The 27,704-nt window shown below is 36.1% G+C and overlaps 1 protein-coding gene across 4 annotated transcripts in view; it reads left to right on the top strand.

The window, feature by feature from the left end:
- Window positions 1–27,704, top strand: part of LOC101891253 (protein toll) — a 311,410-nt gene that overhangs the window by 105,348 nt on the left and 178,358 nt on the right. For all 4 annotated transcript variants that reach the window (XM_059121120.1, XM_059121110.1, XM_059121116.1 and 1 more), the window contains one exon: window positions 10,595–10,684. The gene's annotated coding sequence lies outside the window, so the exon portion shown is untranslated. The remainder of the gene's footprint in view (window positions 1–10,594; window positions 10,685–27,704) is intronic.

Here is a 27,704-nt window from a genome sequence, read left to right as displayed (position 1 = left end):
TCTTGGAACAAGAAGGAAAAATGAACAACTCGCCGCCAGTCAACTATTGGACAACGTTGATGGCATAAAATATCCATTACTATATTAATGGAATCATTTCACAAAGTTTATTAGACTATTTTTATGCTAATTCCTCCAGCTACATACATTTACATGATTCACAAAAACAAGCTTAAGAAACAGGAATAAAAACAACAACAACAACAAAAATGTAAATACACCAAAAACCACACAATCAGTCTGGCATTTGTGCCTGTTTTAAATAACTTTCGTGGGGCGTCTGTGTCTGGCATCTCAACTTTGTTTTCGTTTTTTTGGAGGCCTGCTGGCTGGCTGGCTGGAAAACTACAATTGCCGGTCGAGGTAGGTGGTGTCTATGTGAATGTGTGTCAGTTTTGATGGAACGGAAGTAGCTTTCTATTGTTGTGTGATGGGTGGGGGAGGGGGAGAGGGAGATAGGTCCTGTTTCTGAGATAGACTGTCTTCTGCTCTACTATTATTATGCATAATCATTATTGTTGTCTATTGTTGTTTTTTGCTCTCTCTCAGTATTTGTACTGGAGGCTTATTGTGTGTCCTTTTGCTGTGTTGCCATTTTTGTTTTTGCTACACATTATCCGGTTTATTTTCCAAAAAATTTTGGCATAAGTAGATGTTGTTGTTTATTTTTTGGTTATTGTCTTTACCATAAATGAAAATATGCTGATGTTTTGGCTGTTGTCTCATGAATCAAATGGAAGAGAGTGATGAGTTATAAAGTATTTCCGTCCGCTGTTGCTTTGTTCATTTTTGTTTGTTCGTTAACGAAAAAGCATTTTTGTCGACTATTCCATCATCTTGGTCTAATATTTGAAATGGTTAACTAAGTAAGTGGCTTTGTGAATTTTTTTTTTAGGGAGACAATAAAAGATGACTTTAGTTTAGGTAATGCTATTTAATTTTTCAATTTACTTTATGACAATTTTCCTAATGGAAAATAGAAAGGAAGAAGGTGTTACTCAAGTCTTTTCTTTTATTCTAATCAAATTTCTTGAAATACAAAGGCCGTATAATTGTGAAAAATGGAAAAACCTTTAAAGAAACCCTTAAAAATCTCTCTGTTTCCAATTCATAGGATTTATGTAAAAGGTAAGCTACCTATAGATATATGTATAGTATTTTTTATTCCTTCAGCCATATGGCTAGAGAAGGTATATATCATTTGATACGGTCAAAATGTGCCTAGACGAAGTAACGGTTTTAGACCCTAGATTTCTTTGGACCAAAGCCGTTTCAGGATATTTGGAGTCGATCTTGCGATGTCCGTCCGTTCGTCTGTCTGGTTAGTGCGCACGATAACTCTCGAAGGGAGTATCCGATTTGGTCCAAACTTGGTATATCGTAATATTTTTGTCAAACCTAGATCGAGTTCAGTCCCCCACTAAAGGTCGAAATTTAAAAGAAAATGTTTTACTGCACGGAAAGAGAAACGATATTCCGATTTTGCTCCAACTTTGGAAATCCGTCAGGTGCGAAAATGGACAATATCGGTCCACTCCGTCAAGTACCTCCCCCACAAAGGGTCAAAATTGCGAAAAATGACAACTCTTATAAAATGTGATGTAAGAGAGAATTTTATTAACCCAAGATCTGGTGTTTAGATGGAATATATCGGTCCACTCCCCCTGGTACTTCCAACACAAAAGGCCGAATTTTTCTAAAAATGTATTTTCTGCACAGAAAGAGAAACGATAATCCCATTTTGTCCCAACTTTGCAAATACAAATATTTGCGTCAGTGCTAGTTCAGGTGCGAAAATAGACAATATCGGTCCGCTCTAACAAGTACCTTCCCCACAAAAAGTGGGAATTTTGAATATTCACTAAATTAATAAAACGCGAAATAAACATCCGATTCCATTTAGACTTGGCACATCTGAATATTCCTTCCTTCTGGTACCTCCCCCACTAAGGGTAACAATTTAGAATAACCAAACTGTTTATAAAATCCAAAATAAGCATCAAGTTCACTTTATATTTCATACGTTCCATTATTTCTACGAACATAAGATCTGTTGTGAATATCGGATATATCGGTCCTCTTCTTCTGGTATCTCCCCCACAAAGAGTCAAAATTTTGAATATCCATTGAGCTCATAAAACGCGAAGTTAACATCCGACTTAGCACATCTCAAGATTTTCATCAACACATGAACTGTTCTTGCTTTTAGTACCTCCTCCCAAATAGGGTTCAAGATTTTGAGAAACCAAAAGCTCAAAGTAAGCCGAATAAGGATTCAACTCTTCAAATTTCACATACACAAACATTTTAACTCCGAACCCTTTCTGGTACCTTACCCACAAAGGGTCACAATTTTCAATGTTTTTGTCTGTCATATCTAATATACGAAAGAAGTCAGCGATCATTTTTAATTTGGTATATCTAAATATTTCCTCAATCAGAAACTTGAGATGAATATGGATTTTATGATAAAGTTACCAATATAGACCAACGACGTACCAGCAATATTTATATCGTATTTATTTACGTCCGATATGAAACCCACTCCCTAGTTTGAATAATAAACAGAAGTTAAAATATATTTAAGTAACCGAATGTTGGCTGAGGGTATACGTCTGTCGACAGAACCGACGAAATTTCTTTTTTTTTTTTTTTTTCAATAGAAGACCATCAAAGGTCATTATTCTGCAAAACTCCAACTAGCTGCAGAAAGCCTTGAAAATGTCCTTTGCCTGGAAATTTTTAAATCATCAGTATACCAGCTAAACATCTCCTACTATAGGTTTTTATACCCTCTACCATATTATGGAGGGTATATTTGCTTCGTCATTCCATTTGTAACTCCTCGAAATACACATGTTAGACCCAACAATGTATATATATATATATTATTGATCAGCGTAAAATTCTAAGCCGACTTAGCGATGTAAGTCTGCTTGTCCGTATGTCTGTCTGTTGCAATCACGCTATTTTTCGAACAAATGATGACACGAGTATTTTGTTGGTAGGCAGGTTGAGTTCGAAAATGGTTTTCGTATAGCCCCCATATAACGGTACCTCTAAATATTCGGCATTTTGATGATTGTTAGGAATCATATAACATTCATTCAGTTAAATCGTATTGTTCGACGAAATGTTCTTCACATTTTGCAAGTTAACTCCAAAATGGTGGTGGGTATTAAAAGTTCAGCCAAACTAATCTGCTTTTTTACTTGTTTGTTGTGTGAAGAAGTTGTAGACTTCTTCTATCTATTAAAGACCTAAAAAAGATTTTCTGACCAAAGAAGATCTCTTTGGGGACCTTTGGATCCCTTGACCTCTATTGAAGATCTGTTAAAGGTTTTTTGTCTTCAGAAACATAAAAATTCATCTCAGTTTTCAGCTTGAGAGAAATGTTTAGATACAGCAAGTTGTAAAGAATGGGTGTATTGCTTCGCAAGTATTGAACTAGACGGAGTGGACCGATATATCTCATCTTTTCAGCAGATCTTGTGTTAGTAGAAATAATGAGTTGTGTGAAATACAAAGATAACCCGATGCTTATTTCGGATTTTATAATCGTTTGGGCCATTCAAAACATTGACCCCTTGTGGGAGAGGTACCAGAAGGAATAGTCCGTTCCGTTCTACCTTCTTCATGAATATTCAAAATGTTGACTCTTTGTGGGGGAGATAACAGAAGGAGTGGTATATATTCCATCTCACAACAGTCCTTGGATAATAAAAATATGTGATATGGGTAATTTGAAGACACTGAAAGCGCTGATGTAGAGCATTATATATTCAACCCGTTTGATTATTGCCTTAACCTTACTGGGTAGATCTATAGATAGTCTTTTGTCTGTCTACCCATGAACAGAAAAACTGTCGTTTCTTTGCATGCAGTCTAATGAAGTTCAGTGTTTTCTTCTTCATTTTCTTCATTTACTTTCATGGCTCTACTCAGAACTATTTTCACTATTTGGCTTTTCTGACTCTATTTTAGATCTTTTTTCCCTAGTTTTCTATACCTTTTTATGCCGGCAGCATATCATTTCGTATGCTTTGGTATTTCCGCTCTTCTTTTCTATTTACATTTCATTTCTGCATTGGAGATTGTTGAAGCTTTCTATTTTGGACATAAATTGTCTTTTCATGTCTACTGCACTTTCCGCTTTGAACTGAATTAGTAAATGGTTAGCTTTGTTTGCAATTGTTTTGGTTACTCTCTTTTAAACTTAACTTTTTTATTCTACTCCCTCTTTTATGTAACCCAACAATAGATAACTGATGCTAGAGCTTTTTCTAGTTTTGGATTTAAATTTTAAACCTATTTTACTTTGTCTTTCACACACACACATAAAATGTATCATCGACATGAGATTTTTGTTGGGGGGGGAGTGTTTTTTATTAACCGCACAAATTCCCCCATTTCATGAGCATTTTGAGTGCTTTTGTCTTTACTGTGTGCGTAAGAAATATGTTAGTATTTTCATTTGTTACTCCTTGCTCCACATTGCTCTGCTCTCTCCACTCTCTGTCTGCCATTACAATTTGATATTTGTAATATTATATGAGCTCTCAACTCTACTCAACTGTGTGCTGAGAGTACTTTGTGGCTACGGTTACATTTTGATTATAAGTCTAAGCATTTTTTTGGGAATTACACAATGCTGACACACATTTTGTACGCTTAAGTGCGTTATACGTTCGCTGAAATGCGCTCACATACTGACACATGGATGGGTAATATCCTTTTTGTTCATGGTTCATTAACTTGGAAATTTTACACCTTCGTTTTTTTATGATACGTGTAACTCATACTGCCTCGCTTCTCTACATATATATGTGTGTGCAGACATTTTTATATGTATTTATCTGATTACATGGGGAATTAGTTAAAGCAAATTAAATGGAATGTGCTCTGTAATAAATTTAAGGATTTTTTTTCTGGAATTTAAAGGTTTAGGATTTAGTATACATGAGGGTTTTAGTAGAGTTATGTAGAAATGTGGTACTTTTATAATAAATCTGATTGGATTTAAATCAGATTGCATGGACATAGAGCCGTGAGCCTCAGACACTCTTTCAGGTATTTTTCCGACATTTTTTGTACATGTACATGGAAAAGTTAATTTTTCGTTAGTTAGATCTCCCGATATGATTTAGAAATGAATTTCTGAGTACCTTTCTTTTCTAATAATATATAATTTATTTATTTTTATTATTATAATAATTTTTATTATAATTTATTATGAAAATTGTAACCCTTTGTGGGTGAGGTACCAGAAGGGGTTCGCATCATCTTCACAACAGATCTTGTATTAGCAACAAGTAAAAAAGATGTAAGTTCGGCCGGGCCGAACTTTTAACACCCTTCACCATTTGGTACAAATTTGACAATTTCCAAAAATAAAATCCGTTAAAAATTCTGTTAAAATCTTAAAAATACCGAATGCCTATACGACGACGTGGACCTGCATAGGCAACTTTTGTCATAAGTTATTACAATATTTTAATGCGAAACTTGAAGAAAAATCTGTTTATGATGTAGCTAAAATCATCAAAACACCGAATATAGGGGGTACCGTTTTATAGGGGCTATGCGAAGACGTGGACCTGCACAGACAATTTTCTGGCATGGGCTGAAGAATTCATTACGAACTTCACATGCGAAATTTGAAACAATCCCGGTAAATAATGTCGCTAAAATCATCAAAATACCGAATATCGGGGGGTACCGTTATATAGGGGCTATGCGAAGACGTGGACCTACACAGATTATTTTCTGTCTTAGGCTGTAGTATCCATTACGAACTTCAGATGCCAAATTTGAAACAATTCCGGTGAATAATGTCGCTAAAATCACCAAAATACCGAATATCGGGAGGTACCGTTATATGGGGGCTATATGATAACTTGGACCTACATGGCCCATTTACGAACTTAACCTGCCTACTGGCAAAATATACATGTGTGCAAAATTTTAGCCTTCTACCTCAATTTGTTCGAAAGATAGCGTGATTACAACAGACAGACAAACGGACAGACAGACACACAGTCAGAGAGACGGACATGGCTAAATCGTCTTAGAATTTTACGCTGATCAAGAATATATATACTTTGTTGGGTCTGACATGAGTATTTCGAGGAGTTACAAACGGAATGAAAAAATTAATATACCCTCCATAGTATGGTGGTATAAAAATGTATGTGTGTGTGAAATTTGAAGAGATTTGGATTCTTATTTCGCTCTCTACGAGCGTTTTGTCCTTCAAATCTGGAAACATATGTGGGGGATGTACCACAAGAAATGGTACGATCTCCAACATCTTTCTAAGACTTCTTGTGTTTATGGAAGTATTGAGATGTACCAGGTCTGAATGGAATCGGATGTTATATTCGTGTTTTATGAGCATCATGGCTTTTCAATATTTTGACCCTTTGTGGGGGAGGAACCAGAAAGAGTTGGCCGATTTATCCCATCTTTGCAGCAGATATTGTGTTAGTAGATAATGGGATGTGTGAAATATGAAGAGAATCGGATGTTTATTTTATGATCGCTTTGGTTATTCAAAACTTCGATCCATTGTGGGGGAGGTATCAGAAGGAATAGTTAGTCCAATCTGACCAAGTCTGACCAAGTCTGAATGAAATTGGATGTTAGTTTCGTGTTTTCTGAACTGAATATTCAAAATTTTGACCCTTTGTAGGGTGGGTACCAGAAGGAGTGAACCATCTTCACACCATACCTTGGGTTAATACAAATATTATGTGTGTGTGTACATTTGAAGATAATGGGACTCTTGCATCACATTTTATAAAAGTTATAAATATTTCAAATTTTGACCTTTTGTGGGAAGGTACCTGGTAGAGTGCACCGATATTGTCCATTTTCGCACCTCATCTAGCACTGATGCAAGTATTAGAATATGCAAAGTTGGAGTAAAATCGGATTACTCTTTTTCTTTCTGTGCAGTAAATTATTTTCTTTGAAAATATTGACATTTTGTGGACGAGGTACCCGAAGGTGTGGGTCGATGTTGCCCATCTCCGAACTCGATCTAACTTAGACCAAAATATGTCCTGAAACAGAGTTGGTCCAAAAGGACCTAGCGTCTAAACCCGTCATTTCGACTAGGCACGTTTTGGCCGTTTCAAATAATATATACCCTCTCTAGCCATATGTCTGAGGTTATAACTATAAAAAATGACGAATATAAGGAGGTACCGTTATATGGGGGCTACACGATGACGTGGGCCTTCATAGCCAATTTTCCGTCACAGACTGTAGTACCCAAAAACTTTACTAGGAAATTTTAAACGATCCCGTTAAAAAATGACGCTAAAATTATCAAAATACGGATTATAGGGAGGTACACTTATACGGTGGCTCTGACTGTATGGCCCATTTTCAAAAGTCCTGCAGACGACACACACATTTGAGTACAATTTTATCAACCAACCCAACTTACAATTCGTTCGGAAGTTAGAGTGCCACAGACGGACAGACAGACAGACAGACAGACGTATGGACGGACCATAGTTAAATCGACCTAGATTTTTGTGCTGATCGAGAATATATATATTTTGTGGGGTCTAAATTGTATATTTCAAGGTGTTACCAACGGAATGACAAACTTAATATACCCTCCATACTATAGTGGAGGTTTAAAATTGGACCTAAAACACCAAATACTTTCTCCTTACAACTACGTAATCTATTTTTATCAAGCATAGGTTGATTGACGGAAAACTAACCATGTAACACACCGACAGTTGATCAGTAAAAAACGATCTTGAATCTCAAAGCGACACACAGGGCCTTTCCCATTCGGGTAGACTCCTGCAACTTTTATTATTTCGAACTAATTTTTGGTGTTCTTATGTTGCTATATTTTCAATTTCGAATTTCTTATATAAATTAGAAATCGGTAACGATGTTTTTTTCACAAGCAATCTTAAATCAGGTGGGCTCAGGCTGATTTATAATCCAAAACCTTCTGGATAAAACGAAACTTAAAATGTATGTAAATGTATCGCAGAGTGTTGCATGCTTTTAGGCGCCTCTATCATAATCTCATTTTTATACCCTCCACCTTGGAAAGGAGGGTATATTAACTTTGTCATTCCGTTTGTAACATCGGCATAAGTTGAGTTTAGGGGCTATGCTTGGATTGACCTGAAATTTTTACCGCAGGTAGGTATTTGTAACCTGATTACGGCAATATAATTTTTTTGTGGGGGAAATACCCGGTTACCCGGTTATTCGACCCAAAAGTTCGGATACAACATCCGGTTTATATCCGGTTCTACGTAACCGATATCAATAAAATGGGTATCATTTGAAAGCTTATGAAAATACCTATCCAACAAGTGGTCATATGACGGGGTTGCTGGAACCGGTTTCGGAGAAATTTAGGAAAATGTGCATTTTTGTATGAGTAATTTTTGAAAAACCCATAAAAACTCGAAAATGGACCCATTATAGGGTCTTAAAATCTATACACAATATTATAGCTAACACTATTGCCTTTCCAAAATGGTGTCACATGTGTTGATATCTTTGGTAGTTCCGAAGATATTGACTTTTAAAGTCGTTACTTATGAAAGCAGTTTGAGTGAACCCAAGTTTTGTGTCGGGTTTAACGTTCTTGTTAATCTGCTTTGTTTTTAATTTGGTGTTGTTAGAATATTATGGATCGCGTAGTCGGTGTTGGACATATCCCAGAGGAGAAAATCTTAAGCCCCGGCCGAAGGCCGGCTACTTTCGAAAACTACAGTTTTTAGGAAACTATTGATCGCGTAGCCGGTGTTGGACATACCCCAGAGGAGAAAATCTTAAGCCCCGGCCGAAGGCCGGCTACTTACAAAAATTACAATTTTTAGAAAAACTATGGATCGCGTAGCTGGTGTTGGACATACCCTAGAGGAGAAAATCTTAAGCCCCGGCCGAAGGCCGGCTACTTACAAAAATTACAATTTTTAGAAAAACTATGGATCGCGTAGCCGGTGTTGGACATACCCTAGAGGAGAAAATCTTAAGCCCCGGCCGAAGGCCGGCTACTTACAAAATGTACAATTTTTAGAAAAACTATGGATCGCGTAGCCGGTGTTGGACATACCCCAGAGGAGAAAATCTTAAGCCCCGGCCGAAGGCCGGTTGCTTAAAAAAGCTATAAAGGTCAAAGTCAAATGCATCTAGACTGGAGAAAAATATAATTTAATGAATTCTATCTCTTATATCCACGGAACCACAAAAGATATCAACACATATGACACCATTTTGGAAAGGCAATAGGGTTAGCTATAATATAGTGTATAGATTTTAAGACCCTATAATGGGTCCATTTTCGAGTTTTTATAGGTTTTTCAAAAAGTACTCATACAAAAATGCAAATTTTCCTAAATTTCTCCGAAACCGGTTCCAGCAACCCCGTCATATGACCACTTGTTGGATAGGTATTTTCATAAGCTTTCAAATGATACCCATTTTATTGATATCGGTTACGTAGAACCGGATACAAACCGGATGTTGTATTCGAACTTTTGGGTCGAATAACCGGGTAACCGGGTATTTCCCCCACAAAAAAATTACATTGCCGTAATCAGGTTACAAATACCTACTTGCGGTAAAAATTTCAAAATGATCCGAGCATAGCCCCTAAACTCAACTTGCTCCGTAACATCCTTAAATATTCGTCTTAGACCCCATAAAGTATATATATTCATAATCAGCATAAAATTCTAAGTCGATTTAAGGATGTCCGTCTGTCTGTCTGTTCGTCTGTCTGTCTGTCTGTTGAAATCACGATACAGCCCACATTATCTGATGTAGAGCGCCAAAATTTAGCAGAGCTATTTGCATTGTGTCTAGGATGGTTGGTATTGAAAATGAGATATATCGGTCCACGTTATGGTATAGTCCCCATATAACGGTACCTCCCGATATTCGATATTGTGATGATTTATGCCACATTTTTTCACGGATTTGTCTGGAAATTGGTATTTGTAGGTCATAACGGGTCCCTGAGCGTGTGGCAAAACATTGCATGTAAAGGTCCACGTTGTGGTATAGCCCCCATATAAAGGTACCTCCCGATATTCGGTATTTTAGTTTTTTTTTGCCACATTTATTCACGGATTTGTCTAAAAATTGGTATTTGTGGGTCATAATGGTTTCCAGCTCCGGTGGCGAAACATTGCATGTATGGGTCCATGATTTGGTATAGCCCCCATATAACGGTACCTCCCGATATTCGGTATTTTGATGGTTTTTGTCACATTTTTTCACTGATTTGTCTGAAAATTTGTATTTGTTGGTCATAATGGGTTCCAGCTCCGGTGGCGAAACATTGCATGTTTGGGTCCATGATTTGGTATAGCCCCCATATAACGGTACCTCCCGATATTCGGTATTTTGATGGTTTTTGCCACATTTTTTCACTGATTTGTCTAAAAATTGGTATTTGTGGGTCACAATGGGTTGGTAAATACAGATTACAATGTTTCATTTTTAAGTATACATTTAAATTTGAATAAATAATAATCAATTCAAGTCTTATCGATAAACATTCAATTAAAGTACGTCACCCTTCTCTTCTCTCTCATTTCAGGATTATTATCATTGGATTTAATTTTTTCTGGAAATAATTTATTCAACATTAACATTGAATTGATAATCAAGTGCAGATTAAAAAACAAAGGTAAGTAGTAGTAGTCGACTGTAGTCGTCGTACGTTCACGTCGATAAGTGTTAAATTTGCCATAAATATTTGATGGACGTATGTTAACATCGTCTGTTTTTTTTTCGGATTGCAACAATTATTTAAAGTTTTAAAATGAGATTGTTAAAAATGCTGTTGTCCGGCCAATGTTAAATGCATTACAACAAATTGCCAGTTGTTATCAAACAATTACATGTGTTTGAGGGGTGGGGGAGGTATGTTACAACATGTTGTTGGGTTGCCAGTGTGCTGCCGTGTGGTGATTGTAAATTGTTGGCCCCCCAGGAGTATTGTATTGCTTGTTTTTTGTTATCAATAACAATGTTGCCCACATACATACATACATAGTTTATATTGCATTCATACACAACAACAATACGGCCAGGAGCAAAAACAAGTACAACTATAAAACATTAATAAATTTACGTTTCTTATGGACGCCAATACCGGCACAACAACAGTCACACCAAAGCAACTCTTCATTGTTTCGCCTGTCAAATGCAGACGTGTAAATATATATTTTATGAGTAGATCTACACATACATATATTTAGAGAAATATTTGTGTGTATGTGCATCTATAACAATCGCACTGAGCCCAGCATATAAAATTCACAACACTTTTGTTGCAGACCAAAAGTCTGGACTACATTCAGCTCTACGGCTTTTAATAATATATTAACTGTTTTTTTGTTTGTCCTGTTTTTCTTATGGCATTTATATGTATGCATGTGTGAATTACACATATACTATGTGTATGTGTCGTAAAATAACAATAACCATCATATATTCATAGTAAAATCATCAGGAGCATATGAACTGCAAATAAAAGGGTTATGCTGTGCTAGATTCAGGATTAAAAGTTTTACGAAATTTAAATTTTAAATGAGAAATGGGAAAAATGCAAGTTTAAAGGAGTTCCCGAAATTGGAACAATCCCAAAATCCCAAGAAAACAGTATGATTGCGGATCTACCAACTTAATTTGGAAAAATTCTATTTGAAGCCTGATCAAGTATATTTTTTATGCCCTCAGCCATATGGCTAGAGAGGGTATATATCATTTGATACAGTCAAAACGTCCCTAGTCGAAATAACGGTTTTAGACCCTAAGTCTCTTTGGATCAAATCCGTTTCAGAACGTTTGGAGTCGATGTAGCGATGTCCGTCCGTCTGTTTGTCTGGTGCGCACGATAACTCTCGAAGGGAGTATTCGATTTGGTCCGTACTTGGTACATCGTAATATTTTTGTCAAACTTGGATCGATTTCAGAGATGGGCAATTTTGGTTCACTCATTCTGGTACCTCCCCCACAAACGGTCGAAATTTTCAAAAAATATATTTTTTGCACAGAAAGAGAAAGGATAATACGATTTTACTCCAACTTGGCAAATCCTAATATTTGCGTCAGTGCCAGGTCAGGTGCAAAAATGGACAATATCGATCCACTCCATCAAGTAACTCCCCCACAAAGGGTCAACATTTTGAATAATAGTCTTAAAATTTCACGCATCCCAATATTTTTATGAACTCAAGATGTGGTGTTAAGATGGAATATATAGGTTCCCTCATTCTGGTACCTCCCCCACAAAGGGTCGAATTTTTGAATATCCATTAAGCTCATAAAACGCTAAATGAATGAATGAAGATTTGGCACATCTGAGTATTTCCATCAACACAGGATGTGTTATAAAAACGATAGAAATCAGACCATTCCTTCTGGTACCTCCCCTACAAAGGGTCAAAATTTTGATTATCTATGAAGCTCATAAAACGCGAAATTAACATCAAGTTATCTTTTTATATTACACACATCCCATTATTTCTACAAACACAAGATCTGTTGTGAAGGTCGGATATATCGGTCTACTTCTTCTGGTACCTTGAATATCCATTCAAAATTTTGAGTCTTTTTGGGGGAGGTACCAGAAGAAGTAGACCGATATATCCGAAATTTACAACAGATCTTGTGTTAGTAGAAATAATGGGATGTGTAAAATTAAAAGAGAACTTGATGTTAATTTCGCGTTTAAGCTCATAAAAAGCTAAATTATCATCCGATTCCATTTCATACTTGGTACATCTCAATTTTTTCATCAACACAGAATCAGTTATAAAGATGGTAGAGATCGGAATATTTCTTTTGATACCTGGCCCATATTGGTTCAAGATTTTTAGAAACAAAACCCTCAATGAAACGAAATAAGCATCAAACTCTCTTCAAATTTCATACATACAAACACTTTTCCTAATACAAGATCTGTTGTGAAGATGATATATATTTGCCAACGCTTTCTGGTAGATCATCCAAAAAGGAGCGTAATATTCGAAACTTATATCATAACTTGCGAAACGAGTCAGCGATTCTTTACAACTTCCTATATCTAAATATATCTCCCTGAGAACCAGAAACCAGAGATGAATATGGAATTTATGAATGAAATTATATTCGATTTTCTTATTATTTTGGCCATACCAATATTTTTATCTGTATTAGATGAAGCATGAAAATGGAAGACTTCGGTCGACTATATAGTCCAAACCTGGCACGTCGCAATATTTATATCGTGTTTATTTAGGTCCGATTCGAAATGGACAATATTAACCCATTCCTTCAGAACCCACTCCATAGAGGTCAACAATTTGATAAATCATAGCAGAAGTCTAAGCGTACTTATATAATCGAACATTTTCTGAGAGTATACGTCTTTCGGTAGAACCGATTGATTCTTTTTAACTTGTTTTAGTACATTTTATAAACAATTTCCAAAAAGTGTCTCAAACAATTTTTTTTCGGCCGGGCCGAACTTTTAATACTCTCCACCTTAGTGTAATTGGAACTTTAGAACCAATAAGAATTTGTAGATAAAAACATGGACCTAAACATACAATGTTTCGGCAACGGAGCTAGAACCTATTATGACCAACTAATTCCAATTGTTAGACAAATCCGTGAAAAAATGTGACAAAAACCATCAAAATTCCGAATATCGGGAGATACCGTTATAAGGGGGCTATACCAAAGCGTGGACCTATACAAACAATGTTTCGCCACACGAACTGGGTTCCATTATGACCTACAAATACCAATTCTCAGACAAATCCGTGAAAAATGTGGCAAAAATCATCGAAATACCGAATATCGGGAGGTACCGTTATATGGGGACTATACCAAAACGTGGACCGATATATCTCATTTTCAATACCAACCATCCTAGACACAATACAAATTATTCTGCTAAATTTTGACGCTCTACTTCAAATAATGTGGGCAGTATCATGATTTCAACAGACAGACGGACAGACAGACGGACATCGTTAAATCGACTTAGAATTCTATGCTGATTATGAATATATATACATTATGGGGTCTACGACGAATATTTAGGCATGACAATGTTTATATACCCTCCTTTTCAAGGTGGAGGGTATAAAAATAGCTTTAATTTTACATTTTCATAGTCCCGATAATACAACCAACCTTTGCCCTCAACCAATCTGTCCTAACGACCTCTCTCCCTACATATTGATACATGTTATTAATATAATTAAAAAAACACACACAATCCACACACACACATAATCCCTTTTATTCATATTTCAGTTTTAATATTTATTTATGAAAATTTACATTATGTAATAATAATCGTTAAAAATATTCATTCCCTTTACTACCGCGCGCACACACACACTCATGTTCTTTTTTATTATTAAAATTTTGTATTGCAAGTCTTATCCCATGTATTTTAATGAATTTTATCGGTAATTTTCATATTTCATATAAAGCCCGTCCGTCCATCCATTCGCCGAGCGGGAACGATGCCAGAGAATGTTTAATTAATGAACATTCGTCAGAATATAAAAAGCAACAACAACCGAGAATTCATTGGATTCGATAATTGATCCTTATACATAATGATGACCAAGTGACGCGTCGCGCCGCTCTCTCATAAAGGTTTAATCTTTACTCTCGGTGAAAGTTTAAATTCGCAAAGGCGTATGTATGAGAGTGTGTGTGTTTGTTTTTAATGTTAATAAATTTTAAGTGTAACATTGTGTATATGTACTACCATGAACTGTTATTGCTTTTGTTGTTCGTTTGGTTAAGTAAATACAAAATATGCGTTGAGTTGGTACATTCATACGTTTATTCCTTTCACCCTGCCTTCGTGCCTCCCTTTGTGTACATTCAATAGTAAAATATGTCTGTGTGTATGTACACATTAATACAATTAATTAGTTTCAAAAGCAGTTGTTGCTACCACATCACGTTTTTATCGCCATGTCTCATTTTGCTGTTCAATATTGTAAAACAGTTAAAAGTATTAAATTAAGTTATGTACCCTACCCAGTAGTTATGAGAGGAGGATCGAATCAAGTACCATTGAAGCCTCCTTTTCTCGATGATATGGTTTCATATAGTAGTAATATTTCACAAATTTTGAAAAAATATTATTTCGAGATTCCATTGACAAACAGTATATTTACAGAAAAAGCACGATTTTTCAAAAAAAAAAAAAAAAATAATAATAAAAATAAATAAATAAATAAATAAAAAAAAAAATTTAAACAAATTTTTGTGTAGCTAGTAGTAGTCATCTGTTAGTAATTAACAAAAATCCTCCCCTATTTAGACTACATCACTTGATATGAGCCATGTGATAATTTTTAGAGAATATTAAAATGTGTGGAAGGTTCCAGATATGGTGGATCGAAGTATTCCTATTCATCTAATTCTAATAAAAGTATTGGGACCTGCAAAATGTAAAGAAAATTGTAAATCAAAATTTTAATTTTTTGTTGGGGAAGAGGATGTATCAGAGGGTGTGGATAGGCAAATTCATTTACATCATATCTCTTGTGATCGTTTGTGGGGGAAGTATCACAAGAGGTAGGTCGATATCCACCATTTCCCCTTATATCTTGTGTTAGTAGAAATATTGAGATGTGTGAAGTTTGAAAAGAATCTGACGCTTATTTCGTAATTTTAGATCGTTTTGTTACAAAAAAATTAGATCCCTCTGTGGGGAAGGTACCAGAAGGAGTAGTTAGATATATCTAATCTTCATCAGATCTTGTGTTAATAGAAATATTGGGATGTTTGAAATTTTAAAAGATTCGGATGCTTATTTCACCTCTTATGAGAGATATAATTATTCAAAATTTTGAACCGTTGTGAGGGAGGTACCAGTTGGTGTGGTCCGATCTCTACCATTTTTATAACAGATCTTGTGTTAAGGGAAATATTAAGATCTACCAAGTCTAATTGGAATCGGATGTTAACCATTTGAAGCGGAGGTTCTAGAAGGAGTGGACCGATATATTATATCTTCACACCAGACCTTGGCTTAGTAGAAATAATGGGATGCATGAAATATGAATAGAACTGGAAGCTTATTTCGGATTTTATAATCGTTTTGGTTATTCAAAACCTTTACTCTTTGTGGGGGAGGTAACATAAGGAATGGTCCGATCTAAATGGAATCGGATGTTAATTTCGGTTTTTCTGAGCTTCATGGATATTCAACATTTTGAATCTTTGTGGGGGAGGTACCAGAAGGAGTGGACCGGTATATTCCATCCTCACAGCAGATATTGTGTTAGTAGAAATAATGGGGTGCGTGAAATATGAAGAGAACCGGAAGCTTGTTCCGGATTTCATAATCGTTTTGGTTATTCAAAACCTTGACCTCTTGTGGGGGAGGTACCAGAAGGAATGGTCCGCTCTCTACAATCTTTATTACAGTTCTTGTGTTGATAGAAATATTGAGATGTGCCAAGTCCCAATGGAATCGGATGTTAATTTCGCGTTTTCTGAGCTTCATTGTTATTTGCAATTTTGACCCTTTGTGGGGAGGTGCCAGAAGGAGTGGACTGATATATTCCATCTTCACACCAGACTTTGGTTTAATAAAAATATTGTGAAGTATGTAATTTGAAGACAATCGGACATTTACATCACATTTTATAAGAGTTACAATTCTTTAAAGTGTTGACCCTTTGTGGGGGAGGTACCTGATGGAGTGGACCGATATTATACATTTTCGCATCTGATCCAGCACTGATGCAAATTTTTGGATTTACAAATTTGAAGCATTATTTGATTATTATTTCTCTTTCTGTGCAGTAAAATATTTTTTGAAAATTTCGGCTTTTTTGAGGGACCACTCCAGAAGGAGTGGACCGATATTTCCCATCTCCGAATTCGATCTAAATTTAACAATAATATTATGATGTAACAAATTTGGATCAAATCGGATACTCCTTTTAACAGTTATCGTATGCACCAGCCAGACAGACCCTAAATGTCCTATAACGGATTTGGTACAAAGAGACCTATGGTCTAAACCCGTTTTTTTCGATGAGGTACATTTTGTTAACGGTACCCCCCGATATTCGGTAATTTGATGATTTCAGCCACATTTTGCATCGGAATTGTCTGAAATTATACACAAGGAGTTCTTTGTGTGTGCTCCAGAGTGGTCCTTCCGGTATTAGGTATTTTAAAGATTTTAACAGAATTTTTAATGGCTTTTATTTTTCAATGAAATTGTCTGAAATTCCACACAAGGGGTCCCTTGTGAGCACTTTATCCCTTGAAAGAGAATTATCTATATAGGTCCACGACATCGTATAGCCCCCATATAACGGTACCCCCTATTTGAGGATTTTAGCCACATTTTTCAATGGCATTGCCTGAAATTCCACACAAGGAGTTCATTGTAAGCACTTTACCCCCTGAAAGCAAATTGTCTATATAGGTCCACGATATCGTATATCCCCCATATAGCGGTACCTCCCGATATTCGGTATTTCCATGATTTTAGCCACATTTTCCAGTGGAATTGTCTGAAATTCCATACAAGGAGTTCATTATCTGTAATTTATTCCTTGGAAGAGAATTGTCTATATAGGTCTACTATATCGTATAGCCCGCATATAACGGTACCCTCCGATAATCGGTATTCTGATGATTTTAGCCACATTTTGAAACGGAATTGTCTGAAATTCTACACAAGGAGTTCTTTGTGTGTGCTCCAGAGTGCTCCTTCGGGTGTTAGGTATTTTTAAGATTTTAACAGCATTTTTAATGGATTTTATTTTTTTGAAAATTTTCTAATTCGCTCCAAATGGTGGAGGGTATTCAAAGTTCAGCCCTGCCGAATTTTCTGCTTTTTTACTTGTTTCCTTTTAAATTTACAATTTTATCTGCTACTCTTTGTGGCCACAGAGTAATACCTATAATTATAACTTAATTTTCCCTGTAGGTAGTTTATAGCCGACCTTACCCTCTTTTTCATTATTGTTCTTGTAATTACAAACTTGTAGCCGTAAAAGCTCATTGCTTTTGTGGAAAATATAAAATTAAAGGCCAAAGAAAATTATGTATTTGCTGCAAAGGATAAAATATTAAAATGAAAATAAAAATAATTATTAAAAAAAATTCTCTCACTCAAAGGCCCTTTTGAACTTTGTCTTAATGGCATAACCTAATTACCCAAAAGCATTTTTGGGTGAATAAAAACAAAAAACAATAATTATAATAATGTTTATTTTTCAAAGGTTTTCTAAATGTTTTTCCACTCACACGCAATTTCCATGTAAATATTTTAATTAGTTTTACAAAATACCCAAAATTGTGTGTTACTCACTCACTCTCTCGCTCTCTCTAAACATAATAATTTGCATTTTCAATATTAAAAATCATTTCAGATTTGTATTCAATAATGTAAAATTTAAAATTTTAATTTATCTATATGTATGCGTGTGAGTGTGTGTGTACTTACTGCTAATATGTGTTGCATTTGATTGTTGAAAATATATATTTGCCTATTTTGAGGAGTTTTATTGTTGTACATGTCATTGCATGCCATTTGGCGCTGTTGAATTGTATACAAATGTAGACACACTCATACATACATTTGGATGGCGTAATATAATATTACTCATTTCACAGCTGCAACAACAACAACAGTAATAACAACCATTCACATTATATATTAACAAGTTTTTGAAAAACATTTAATTTTCGTTGAGTAGTTTATAATGCCAATTTTACTGTTATTGCTGCTTGTTGTCCATCGTTGTTGTTGTTGTTATTGTTATTATTTTTATTAAAGTATTCATATTGAATGGATGACGGTTAGGCAGGGTGAACTGAAATTTAATTACCTATTTGGAATATTGTTTTATGTTTTTGTGAACACACGAAAAAAATAATAATTGATCGGAAAAAGGGTAGGATTATATAGAGTGATTTCTATATATAAATAATAGCTAGGTGGTGACAGATTATGAAAGCCCTAATAAATGAAATTAGTATTTCAAAGATTTTGAAATTCTGTAATTTTTGAATATTTATACCCTCAGCCATACTGATATGGCCAAAACGTATCTCATCGAAATAACGGTAGTCTAGTCTCTTTGGAGAAAATCCGTCTCAGGACATGTGGAGTCGAACTTGGGGTGTCCGTACGTCTGTATGGCAGGCTGTCTGGTTCGCACGATAACTCTCAAAGGGAGTATCAGATTTGGACCAAACTTGGTACATCGTAATATTACCGTCAGGGTTGTAGACCCTAGGTCTCCTTGGACCAAATCCGTTTCAGAACAGTTGGAGTCGATCTAAATATGTCCATCCGTCCGCCTGTCTATCTGGCTGGTGCGCACGATAACTCTCGAAGGGAGTATCTGATATAATCCAAACTTGGTAAATCGTAATATTATCGTCCAACTTAGATCGAGTTTGGAAATGGGCAACATTGGTCCATTCCTTCTGGTATGGAAGATGAAATGTGTTGCTTCAATGCTTCTGGTACCTTCTTCACAAAGGATAAAAATTATATATCTCATAAAATACGGAACAAATCACCGATTGTCATCGAACTTTGTGTATCTTAATATTTCTTTTATCCATAGATCTAATAGATATTTCTTTCCACTCCCCTGATACCACCCCTACATTTTCACAGAAAATAAATTACCTCAAGAACAAGAAAGGTTTATTCAATTTTGTACAAGCGTTGTAAATTCTAATATTTCTATCGATGTTTGGTCAAATGCAAAAATGGACACTAGCGGGTCAACATTTTGAATAACCATAACACTTATTAAAGGTGAAATAATAGTTCGACTTCCTTCAAATTTTGCAGATCTCAAAATGTCTATCAACACAGGACATTCGAACCACTACTTCTGGTATCTCCCTTATAAAGCGTAAGCATTTTAAACAATCAAACTTCTAAAAAGGGTCCTCAAACTTTGCAATTTTCCATCCATTTTTACTAAGACAAGAGTTTGTGTTAGGATGGAATTTGGAGGACCACATCTGGTATCTCCCCAAACGGGTCCAAATTTTGTATATCAATATTTCTTCCAACAATAGATCTAATTTGGATATGTGATATGTTAGTCAGCTCTCTTTGGTACGTCTCCTACGAAAATTTAAAATGTTGATTCACAATTATTCGAATAAATTTGGAAATAAGTGTTTGATTTTCTTTAAATTTCGCACATCCCAATGTTTATATTTATGGTTAGAGAGTGTACATACGGACCAAATACGTTTCTGGACATTTGGAGTCGATCTAGCTATGTCCGTCCATGTGTCTGTCTGGCTGGCTGGTGCGCACGATAACTCTCAAAGGGAGTATCAGATTTGGTCCAAACTTTGTACATCGTAATATTTTTATCAAACTTAGATCAAGTTCGGAGATGAACAATATCGGTGCACTCCATCTGGTACCTCCCCACAAATGGTCGAAATTTAAAAAAAAATTGTATATATTCAGGGTGAGATGAAAAATCTGCAATCAACTTCAGACTACTGTCATTTCAAAACTACTCGTCCAATAGCTGTTAAAATTATTCCAGTGACAGCTCATTATATTGTTTACAAGCGTTCAAACGCATTTTTGTGAAAAATTCCAGAAAAAAAGTTATTCGTGATGGAACTCAAGCGTGATAGTGTGATTTCTTTATATTTGGCTGAAAAACCACAAGTGGCTATCGTTAGAGCACTCCAGCATTTAAATGTGAATAAATCTTTTGTGTCTTGTACCATCGCTCTTTACCGTGATACTGGTAGCGAAGCCCGACGTCAAGGAAGTGGATGGAAGAAAACAGCAAAATCAGCAGAAATGGTTCGAAAAGTAAAGAAGCGGCTTGATCGAAACCCGCTTCGCAGTGGCCAAAAAATGGCTCGTGAGCATATCGCAATATTACATTCGCTTCATTTCTAGCGCACTATGGCCACCAAAATCTCCGGATACCAATCTGTTGGACTATTGTGTCTGGAGTATTTTCGAAAGCAAGGCACCAAAAAAAACCAAAGTGTCGATCATTTCAAGCAAGCGATTCGCCGGAAATGGGCCAAATACCTCAGAACAACTTTCGGGCAGCGTGTGACGGTTTTGTGACGGATTGGCCGTTTGAAGCCCATAATTCGTGCCAAAGGTGACCAATTCGAACAAATCTAAACTTATTCTAAAATTTGATGCTATTTTCGATATTTTTGCTTTCAATAATAATTTCAATAATTTAAAAAAAAAAATTAAAAATTATGGCGTTTGACTTCGTTGCAGTTTTTTTATCTCACCCTGTGTTATGAAATAATGAGCCGACATTGTTAGAATTGCGACATTTTTGTAAACAGGGACAGTACTGAGAGATGCTCTATGGAGTATGGTAAAGGGTTACATTATTTTGGTATTATTTTAAAATCGAATACATAGAGCCTACTACCGACAAATGTACAAAATGTTACTAAAATCTGAAATTTTGTGTATTTCAAAGGGATAAGTACGTATATTGCTAAAAGATAAATAAATGTTAATTTTGAGACGCAATAAAATCGTGTAGTTGGAATTCAGATTTCTTGTTTTGCAAAATGGACAGCGAGAAGATTTATGACCATAAAACACTAAGAGCTACTCTTAAAAAAGGTAATTAGCATTTTAATAGCGGAACAGATGTAACAAATAGTCCTACTTTTTCGTGTATTGGTTTTTGGTGATGGTATATATTCGAAATTCTAAAATTTGAAAGAGAAACGATTTTGAGGACATGTACTTATTTTTTAATTCTGTCATCGTCTTTTGGTTTTAAAAAGTCGAGGATCAGTCTGGTCATTGACAAATATTCACCAAAAGTCGAAAAATATTGCTTTTTTTAGAACAGTGTTGGCTTGTTTGTTCGGGTTACCATAGTATTTTGTTGTTGCAAAATGGTCAGGCTTAATCCCTTTATTACGTTTGTTTATTAGTGGAGAAGGATGGTGATGTTTAGTAGGGGGTAAGACAGGGAATACCTAGGTTTCGAAAAGAGCCACCAATCCTCATCATTTCCCTTGTTTTTGTCTGGGATTTTTTTTCCCCAGAAGTTATTTTAAAAACTAACTTCTATGACCAAAAACATTTTTTCCCCAAATGAGGAGATCGTAAGCTCAAAAGAAGAGGAACTAAAGAATTAAATAAAACTAAAATTCTTTTGGAGAACCTTCTAAATCTTACAACCGCACTTGTAAACATTTACATCTTTCTCCACTTGTTATGATTTCGTTCTACTTTTTTTTTTTTGAATAGAAAACCCAACAATCGAAAAAATCTAAAATCAAAATTGATTGCTGAGAAGAAAACATCGAAAATTTTTTTGGAGGCGGGTCTGGATACCTGCACAACATTATCAGAAAAGAACACAATGTGTTAGTCAAAATCCGAAATAGCAAAGTCACGATTTCGAATTGGAAATGTTCAGTTTTGCCACTACCTGCGGATGTTCCTTCACAATGAAAATGAAAATGACACTGCAAATTTTTATCACATCCTTTGGACTTGTCCTGCACTTTCCCCCTCAAGGAACAAAGCCAAGCAGTACGATGACATTTCCTTTCGGGGAAAATTATTTCCCTCCTTTTTTGTCACAAAGCTCACAGCAAAATGTCATACAAACTTTGTTTGTACCCTGTTTGGCATTTTGCATATTATTTGTCGAGTTGTCATGTCATTAATTTTCATAAATTGCAAAAATGTTTTCATCCACCCCCTCCCCCCAAATAATATTTTTACAAATAGCATTATCGGACATCAAGTGCTGTAAAATACATATTTCCGCACGTTTTTTGTGTGTGTGTGTGTGTATATGTGTGACAGACTGGCTGGCTGGCGGGGCACTTGTAGCTGCTTTCAGCAAAAAAATATCAGCATGGGGCGAAGGGACTTTAAAGAGTTTTTGTTAGTCTAATTTTTGGGAAATATTTTCACAGCGAAAAAATTGTATATCCACCAGGGAGGGCTCCTCTTTTGATATCGTGTCAGGGGTGGTGATGGTGTTAAGTTGTCAAAACTTATTTTTTCCCGCTAAGCTAATTTAGTGGAAACCTTTTGTTGCAACCAAGTTGGCGGTTTCGTTTTTTTATTTTCTGCTGCCATAAAATGTATTACATTTAACCTTTTGCCCGTGACCCTCGTTGCTGTTGTTCCTTTTTTTATATCTGTGGGTGTGGAAGGCCATCATCAGCGTAATGATCATTATCATTATTGTTGTTGCTGTTGTTATTGCCATAATGGCAGCCAATATTATTATTGCTGTTGTTACCATTTCTGTTGCTGTGTTCGTTGATACTTCTGCTATTGTTGTCAGCGTAATTGGCGGTGGGTGTCCTGGTTACTCTCCATTCTGCCATTTTCCATCCATATCCTTTGTAATGTAATATTTGTTGTCATATAATTGCACTTGTTGTTTTTGTTATAGTTATTACAAATAGTTTTGCACTATTCCTGCCCGATTGTTGCTTTTTTCCTTCTTTGCGGAATTTCCATTATTTCGAATATACAACAACTATTAAAAAAATCAAAAGCAAAAGTTTGTTGTAAACACTTTTCAACCCTCTCCCCATCATTTCTACATATCTCTCTGTGGGGTGTATGTGAGTCTATTGTATGTGTGTGTGAGAATATACTTTTAATATTATATCATAAAAATGAAACTTTTCCAAAGGATTTGTATTCTAGTTTTCTGGCATTGTTTTGCCACGAAATGCTAAAAGTTTTGCAAAAAAAAAAAACAACGTAGTTTAGGGTCATTGACTTCTCTGGGTAGTTTCTTTAAATTAGCATTTTGGCAAAAGGAAAGAAACCGGTAACCAAAAACAAAAGAAGCAACTAACAAGCAAAGTTTCAAAGGATTTCGGGTCCTTTGCTTTGACACAAAGGAAGCTTATTTTATGTAAATGTTTTATTTTAGGAACTGAATTAATTAACCACTTTCAAAATTATTTTGAAAAGCTGATTAGAAAATAAAACGTGTTCTTCTGTATTCCATAGAAGAGCATGTCGTCTTCTATATGCCATAGAAGAGCAGGTGGTCTTCTATATGCCATAGAAGAGCAGGTGGTCTTCTATATGCCATAGAAGAGCAGGTGGTCTTCTATATGCCATAGAAGAGCAGGTGGTCTTCTATATGCCATAGAAGAGCAGGTGGTCTTCTATATGCCATAGAAGAGCAGGTGGTCTTCTATATGCCATAGAAGAGCAGGTGGTCTTCTATATGCCATAGAAGAGCAGGTGGTCTTCTATATGCCATAGAAGAGCAGGTGTTCTTCTATATGCCATAGAAGAGCAGGTGTTCTTCTATATGCCATAGAAGAGCAGGTGGTCTTCTATATGCCATAGAAGAGCAGGTGGTCTTCTATATGCCATAGAAGAGCAGGTGGTCTTCTATATGCCATAGAAGAGCAGGTGGTCTTCTATATGCCATAGAAGAGCAGGTGGTCTTCAATATACCATAGAAGAGCTGGTGGCCCTCAATATGTCATAGAAGACCATGTGGTCTACTATACAGGGCGAGATAAAAAATTGCAACAAAGTCAAACGCCACAGTTTTCCTTTTTTTTAAATTTTATTGAATGCAAGCAAAAAATGTCGGAAATAGCACTAAATTTTAGAATAAGTTTAGATTTCTTCGAATTGGTCACCTTTGGCACGAATTATGGCCTGAAACCGTCGCAGGCTGCCCGAATGTTGCTCTGCGGTATTTTGGTTCATTCACGGCGAAGCGCTTGCTTGAGGTGATCGACACTTTGGTATTTTTTAGGGCCAACCTTTGTTTCCAATAGTCCAGCGGATTGGTTTCCGGAGATTTTGGTGGCCATTGTGCGCTGGAAATGAAGCGAGGAAACTCATTTTGTAACCATTCTTGGGTGGCGCGTGCTGGATGCGATGCTGGTACTGGGTTCTGTTGGAATGTTCAAGGTCCGCGGCCAAAATGTTTACGTGCTCAATGTTTAATACACCCTCCAGAATATTTTCGGGATAATATTCGGCATTTATTCCGATGCCACGTGTTGAGTCTATAATGGCGGCCCACGTCATCACCATGGCTTGAGTTCTGGTGGCCAACCGAAGGTGCGAGGAACTTCATTTTGTAACCATTCTTGGGTGGCGCGTGCTGAGTGTGATGGTGCTGAGTCCTGTTTGAATGTCCCAGGTTCTACGGCCAAAATGTTTTCGTGCCCAATGCTTTAATACACCCTCCAGAATATTTTCGCGATAATATTTGGCATGTATTCTGATGCCACGGTCGATAAATACGAGCGGAGAGCTACCAGCGGCTGTTATGGCGGCCCGCACCATCACCATGGCCGCCACTTGAGTTCTGGTGGCCAACCGAAGGTACACATTTTCAGCGGACCTCTTTGGCAAGTAAACACGATCATTTTTGTTGGTTTACAAACTGCTGGACAACGAATGTTTTCTCCACGGAAAAAAGCCAAATTCGGCAGTTCACCACTTTCGGCCAATCGAAACGACAATTTAGCTCTCTTGAGTCTATTTTCTTTCTGTTGCGGTGTAAGTTCTGGCACTTTTTGGAATTTCAATGACTCATTTTTCAACATTTGCCGAATGGGATATTTGCGACATGTTTAGCTCACGAGCCATTTTTCAGGCACTGCGATCAAGACGCTTCTTTACTTTTCGAACCAGTTCTGCTGATGTTGCGGTTTTCTTCCGTCCACTTCATTGACGTCGGCCTACGCTACCAGCATCACGATAACGAGCGAGGGTACGAGACACAAAAAAATATTCACATTTAAATGCTGGAGTGCTTTAACGATAGCCACTTGTGGTTTTCCCCATATAACGGTTCCTCCTGATATTCGGTATTTTGATGATTTTAGCGACATTATTCTCCGGAATTATTTCAAATTTGGTATTTGAAGCTCGTAATAAATAAAACAGCCTATGACAGAAAATTGTCTGTGCAGGTCCACGTTTTGGTATAGGCCCATATAATGGTACCTCCATATATTCGGTATTTTGAAAGTTTTGTATTTGTATTTTTAATGGTTTATGACAAAAGTTGCCTGTGCAGGTCCACGTCGTCGTATAGATCCTAATATAACGGCTACATTCGGCAGTTTAAAAATTGTAATAAAATTTTTAACGGATTTTATTTTATTTATATAGTTTTTTTTAAAAAAAACTGCCAAGTTCATTCCAAATGGTGGAGGGTATTCATAGAAGTGCCATGGAAGAACATGTGGTGCAATCATAGAAGACCATGTGGCCCTTCATATTCGATAGAAGTCCAGGTGGTCTTCTATATAGAAACCCATTTGGTTTCGATATTTTTGTTCTTTTCTTCCCTTTACTGTCTTCATATTTTCGTAGAGCATTGAAATGCAAATATCTCCTCGGTTATTTCCATCACAATTAACTTGATAACGCATCAAATCGATTTTTGTTCACTTTATGCTCCATGGACCGTAGCGCAGTAGTCCAACTCTCTTGTTGGCTTAGTGTAAATTTAATCATTTCTTGTGTATGAATTAACACCATCAGCTATTTATACCAGCGCATCTAAAAATGTAAAGCAAACAAGTATATATAAAAATGTGTGTTTGTGTATGTGCACACTTAGTTACTTACATTCAGTGCATTATATTACCCGATTTTATGCAAATAACTCCCTAAAATTACAATCTCCATCCGAGAGTCATTTTGTGTTTACCCGAAGAACCTCAGCATCAACATCGACAACAGAATTACATTACCAAAACTTCAATGGTGGAGAGAGAGGGAAAGAACAGTGATTCTAAAAGGAAATGAAATATATCGAAGTAACAAATTTTTGGGGTCGAGCTCTGAATACTGTGATTTGGAGGTATTATAAGTTTGATTGGTACAAAAAATTATGTAACACCTCGAAATATTGGTTTCCCACATAGGAAAGTATATATGAATCTTCCTAGCTCGCCGACCAGAGTCGATCTAGCTATGTGTGTCCGTCCGTCCGACTGTCCATGTTAATTTGTAGTCACGCTACAGGTCGTAATTATTGCCCGATCCTCACGAAGTTTTGCATGGAGGTGGAGTTATTGTCAGAATAGAAGCCTATGTCTTTTGGAAATGATCGCAAAATATTTAGGTTGAAATGGACCAATAATATAAAATTTTCCTGATTTTGCAGTTGCTCTACAGGTTGCAATTGATGCGGAAGTTAGCATTGGGATAGAGCTTAGGGCTGGGCAGAAACGTACCAATTTGGGTGGTCATAGGATAATATTTTGTGTTAAATAAAATTCAAAATTTCCATTAAGCCGCGAATATTTTTAATCCCGTCAAAATCACAAATAGACGAAGAGGTCAATTCTGACCGTTACGTAAATGCCGATATTAAATATATCGGATATATGTAGCGAAATATATACAATGTGTATATACAAAGGAAATTTATGATAGCGAGAATGCTTATATCTCAAGAATGGCTAGATCTCTCCAAATTTTGACAAATTTTGTTAATTCAGAATGTCCTCAGTTTATTTTGTAATATTTTTTAACCTTACAACACAGGTTGGGCCTATTATATGCAGATTGCAATTATCGTCCGATTCTGTCGAAAATTTTCATAAGGGTATGGTTAGGCTCAGAAGGGCTGGGCCTATTGGTTTTAAAGATGTCCCCAATATATTTAGGGGTTCAAATGGGCCAACAAATAAAAATG

This window comes from Musca domestica, unplaced genomic scaffold, assembly GCF_030504385.1.
Source record: "Musca domestica strain aabys unplaced genomic scaffold, Musca_domestica.polishedcontigs.V.1.1 1, whole genome shotgun sequence".
Taxonomy (NCBI): Eukaryota; Metazoa; Arthropoda; class Insecta; order Diptera; family Muscidae; genus Musca; species Musca domestica.
This window is presented reverse-complemented; position numbering and strand designations above follow the sequence as displayed.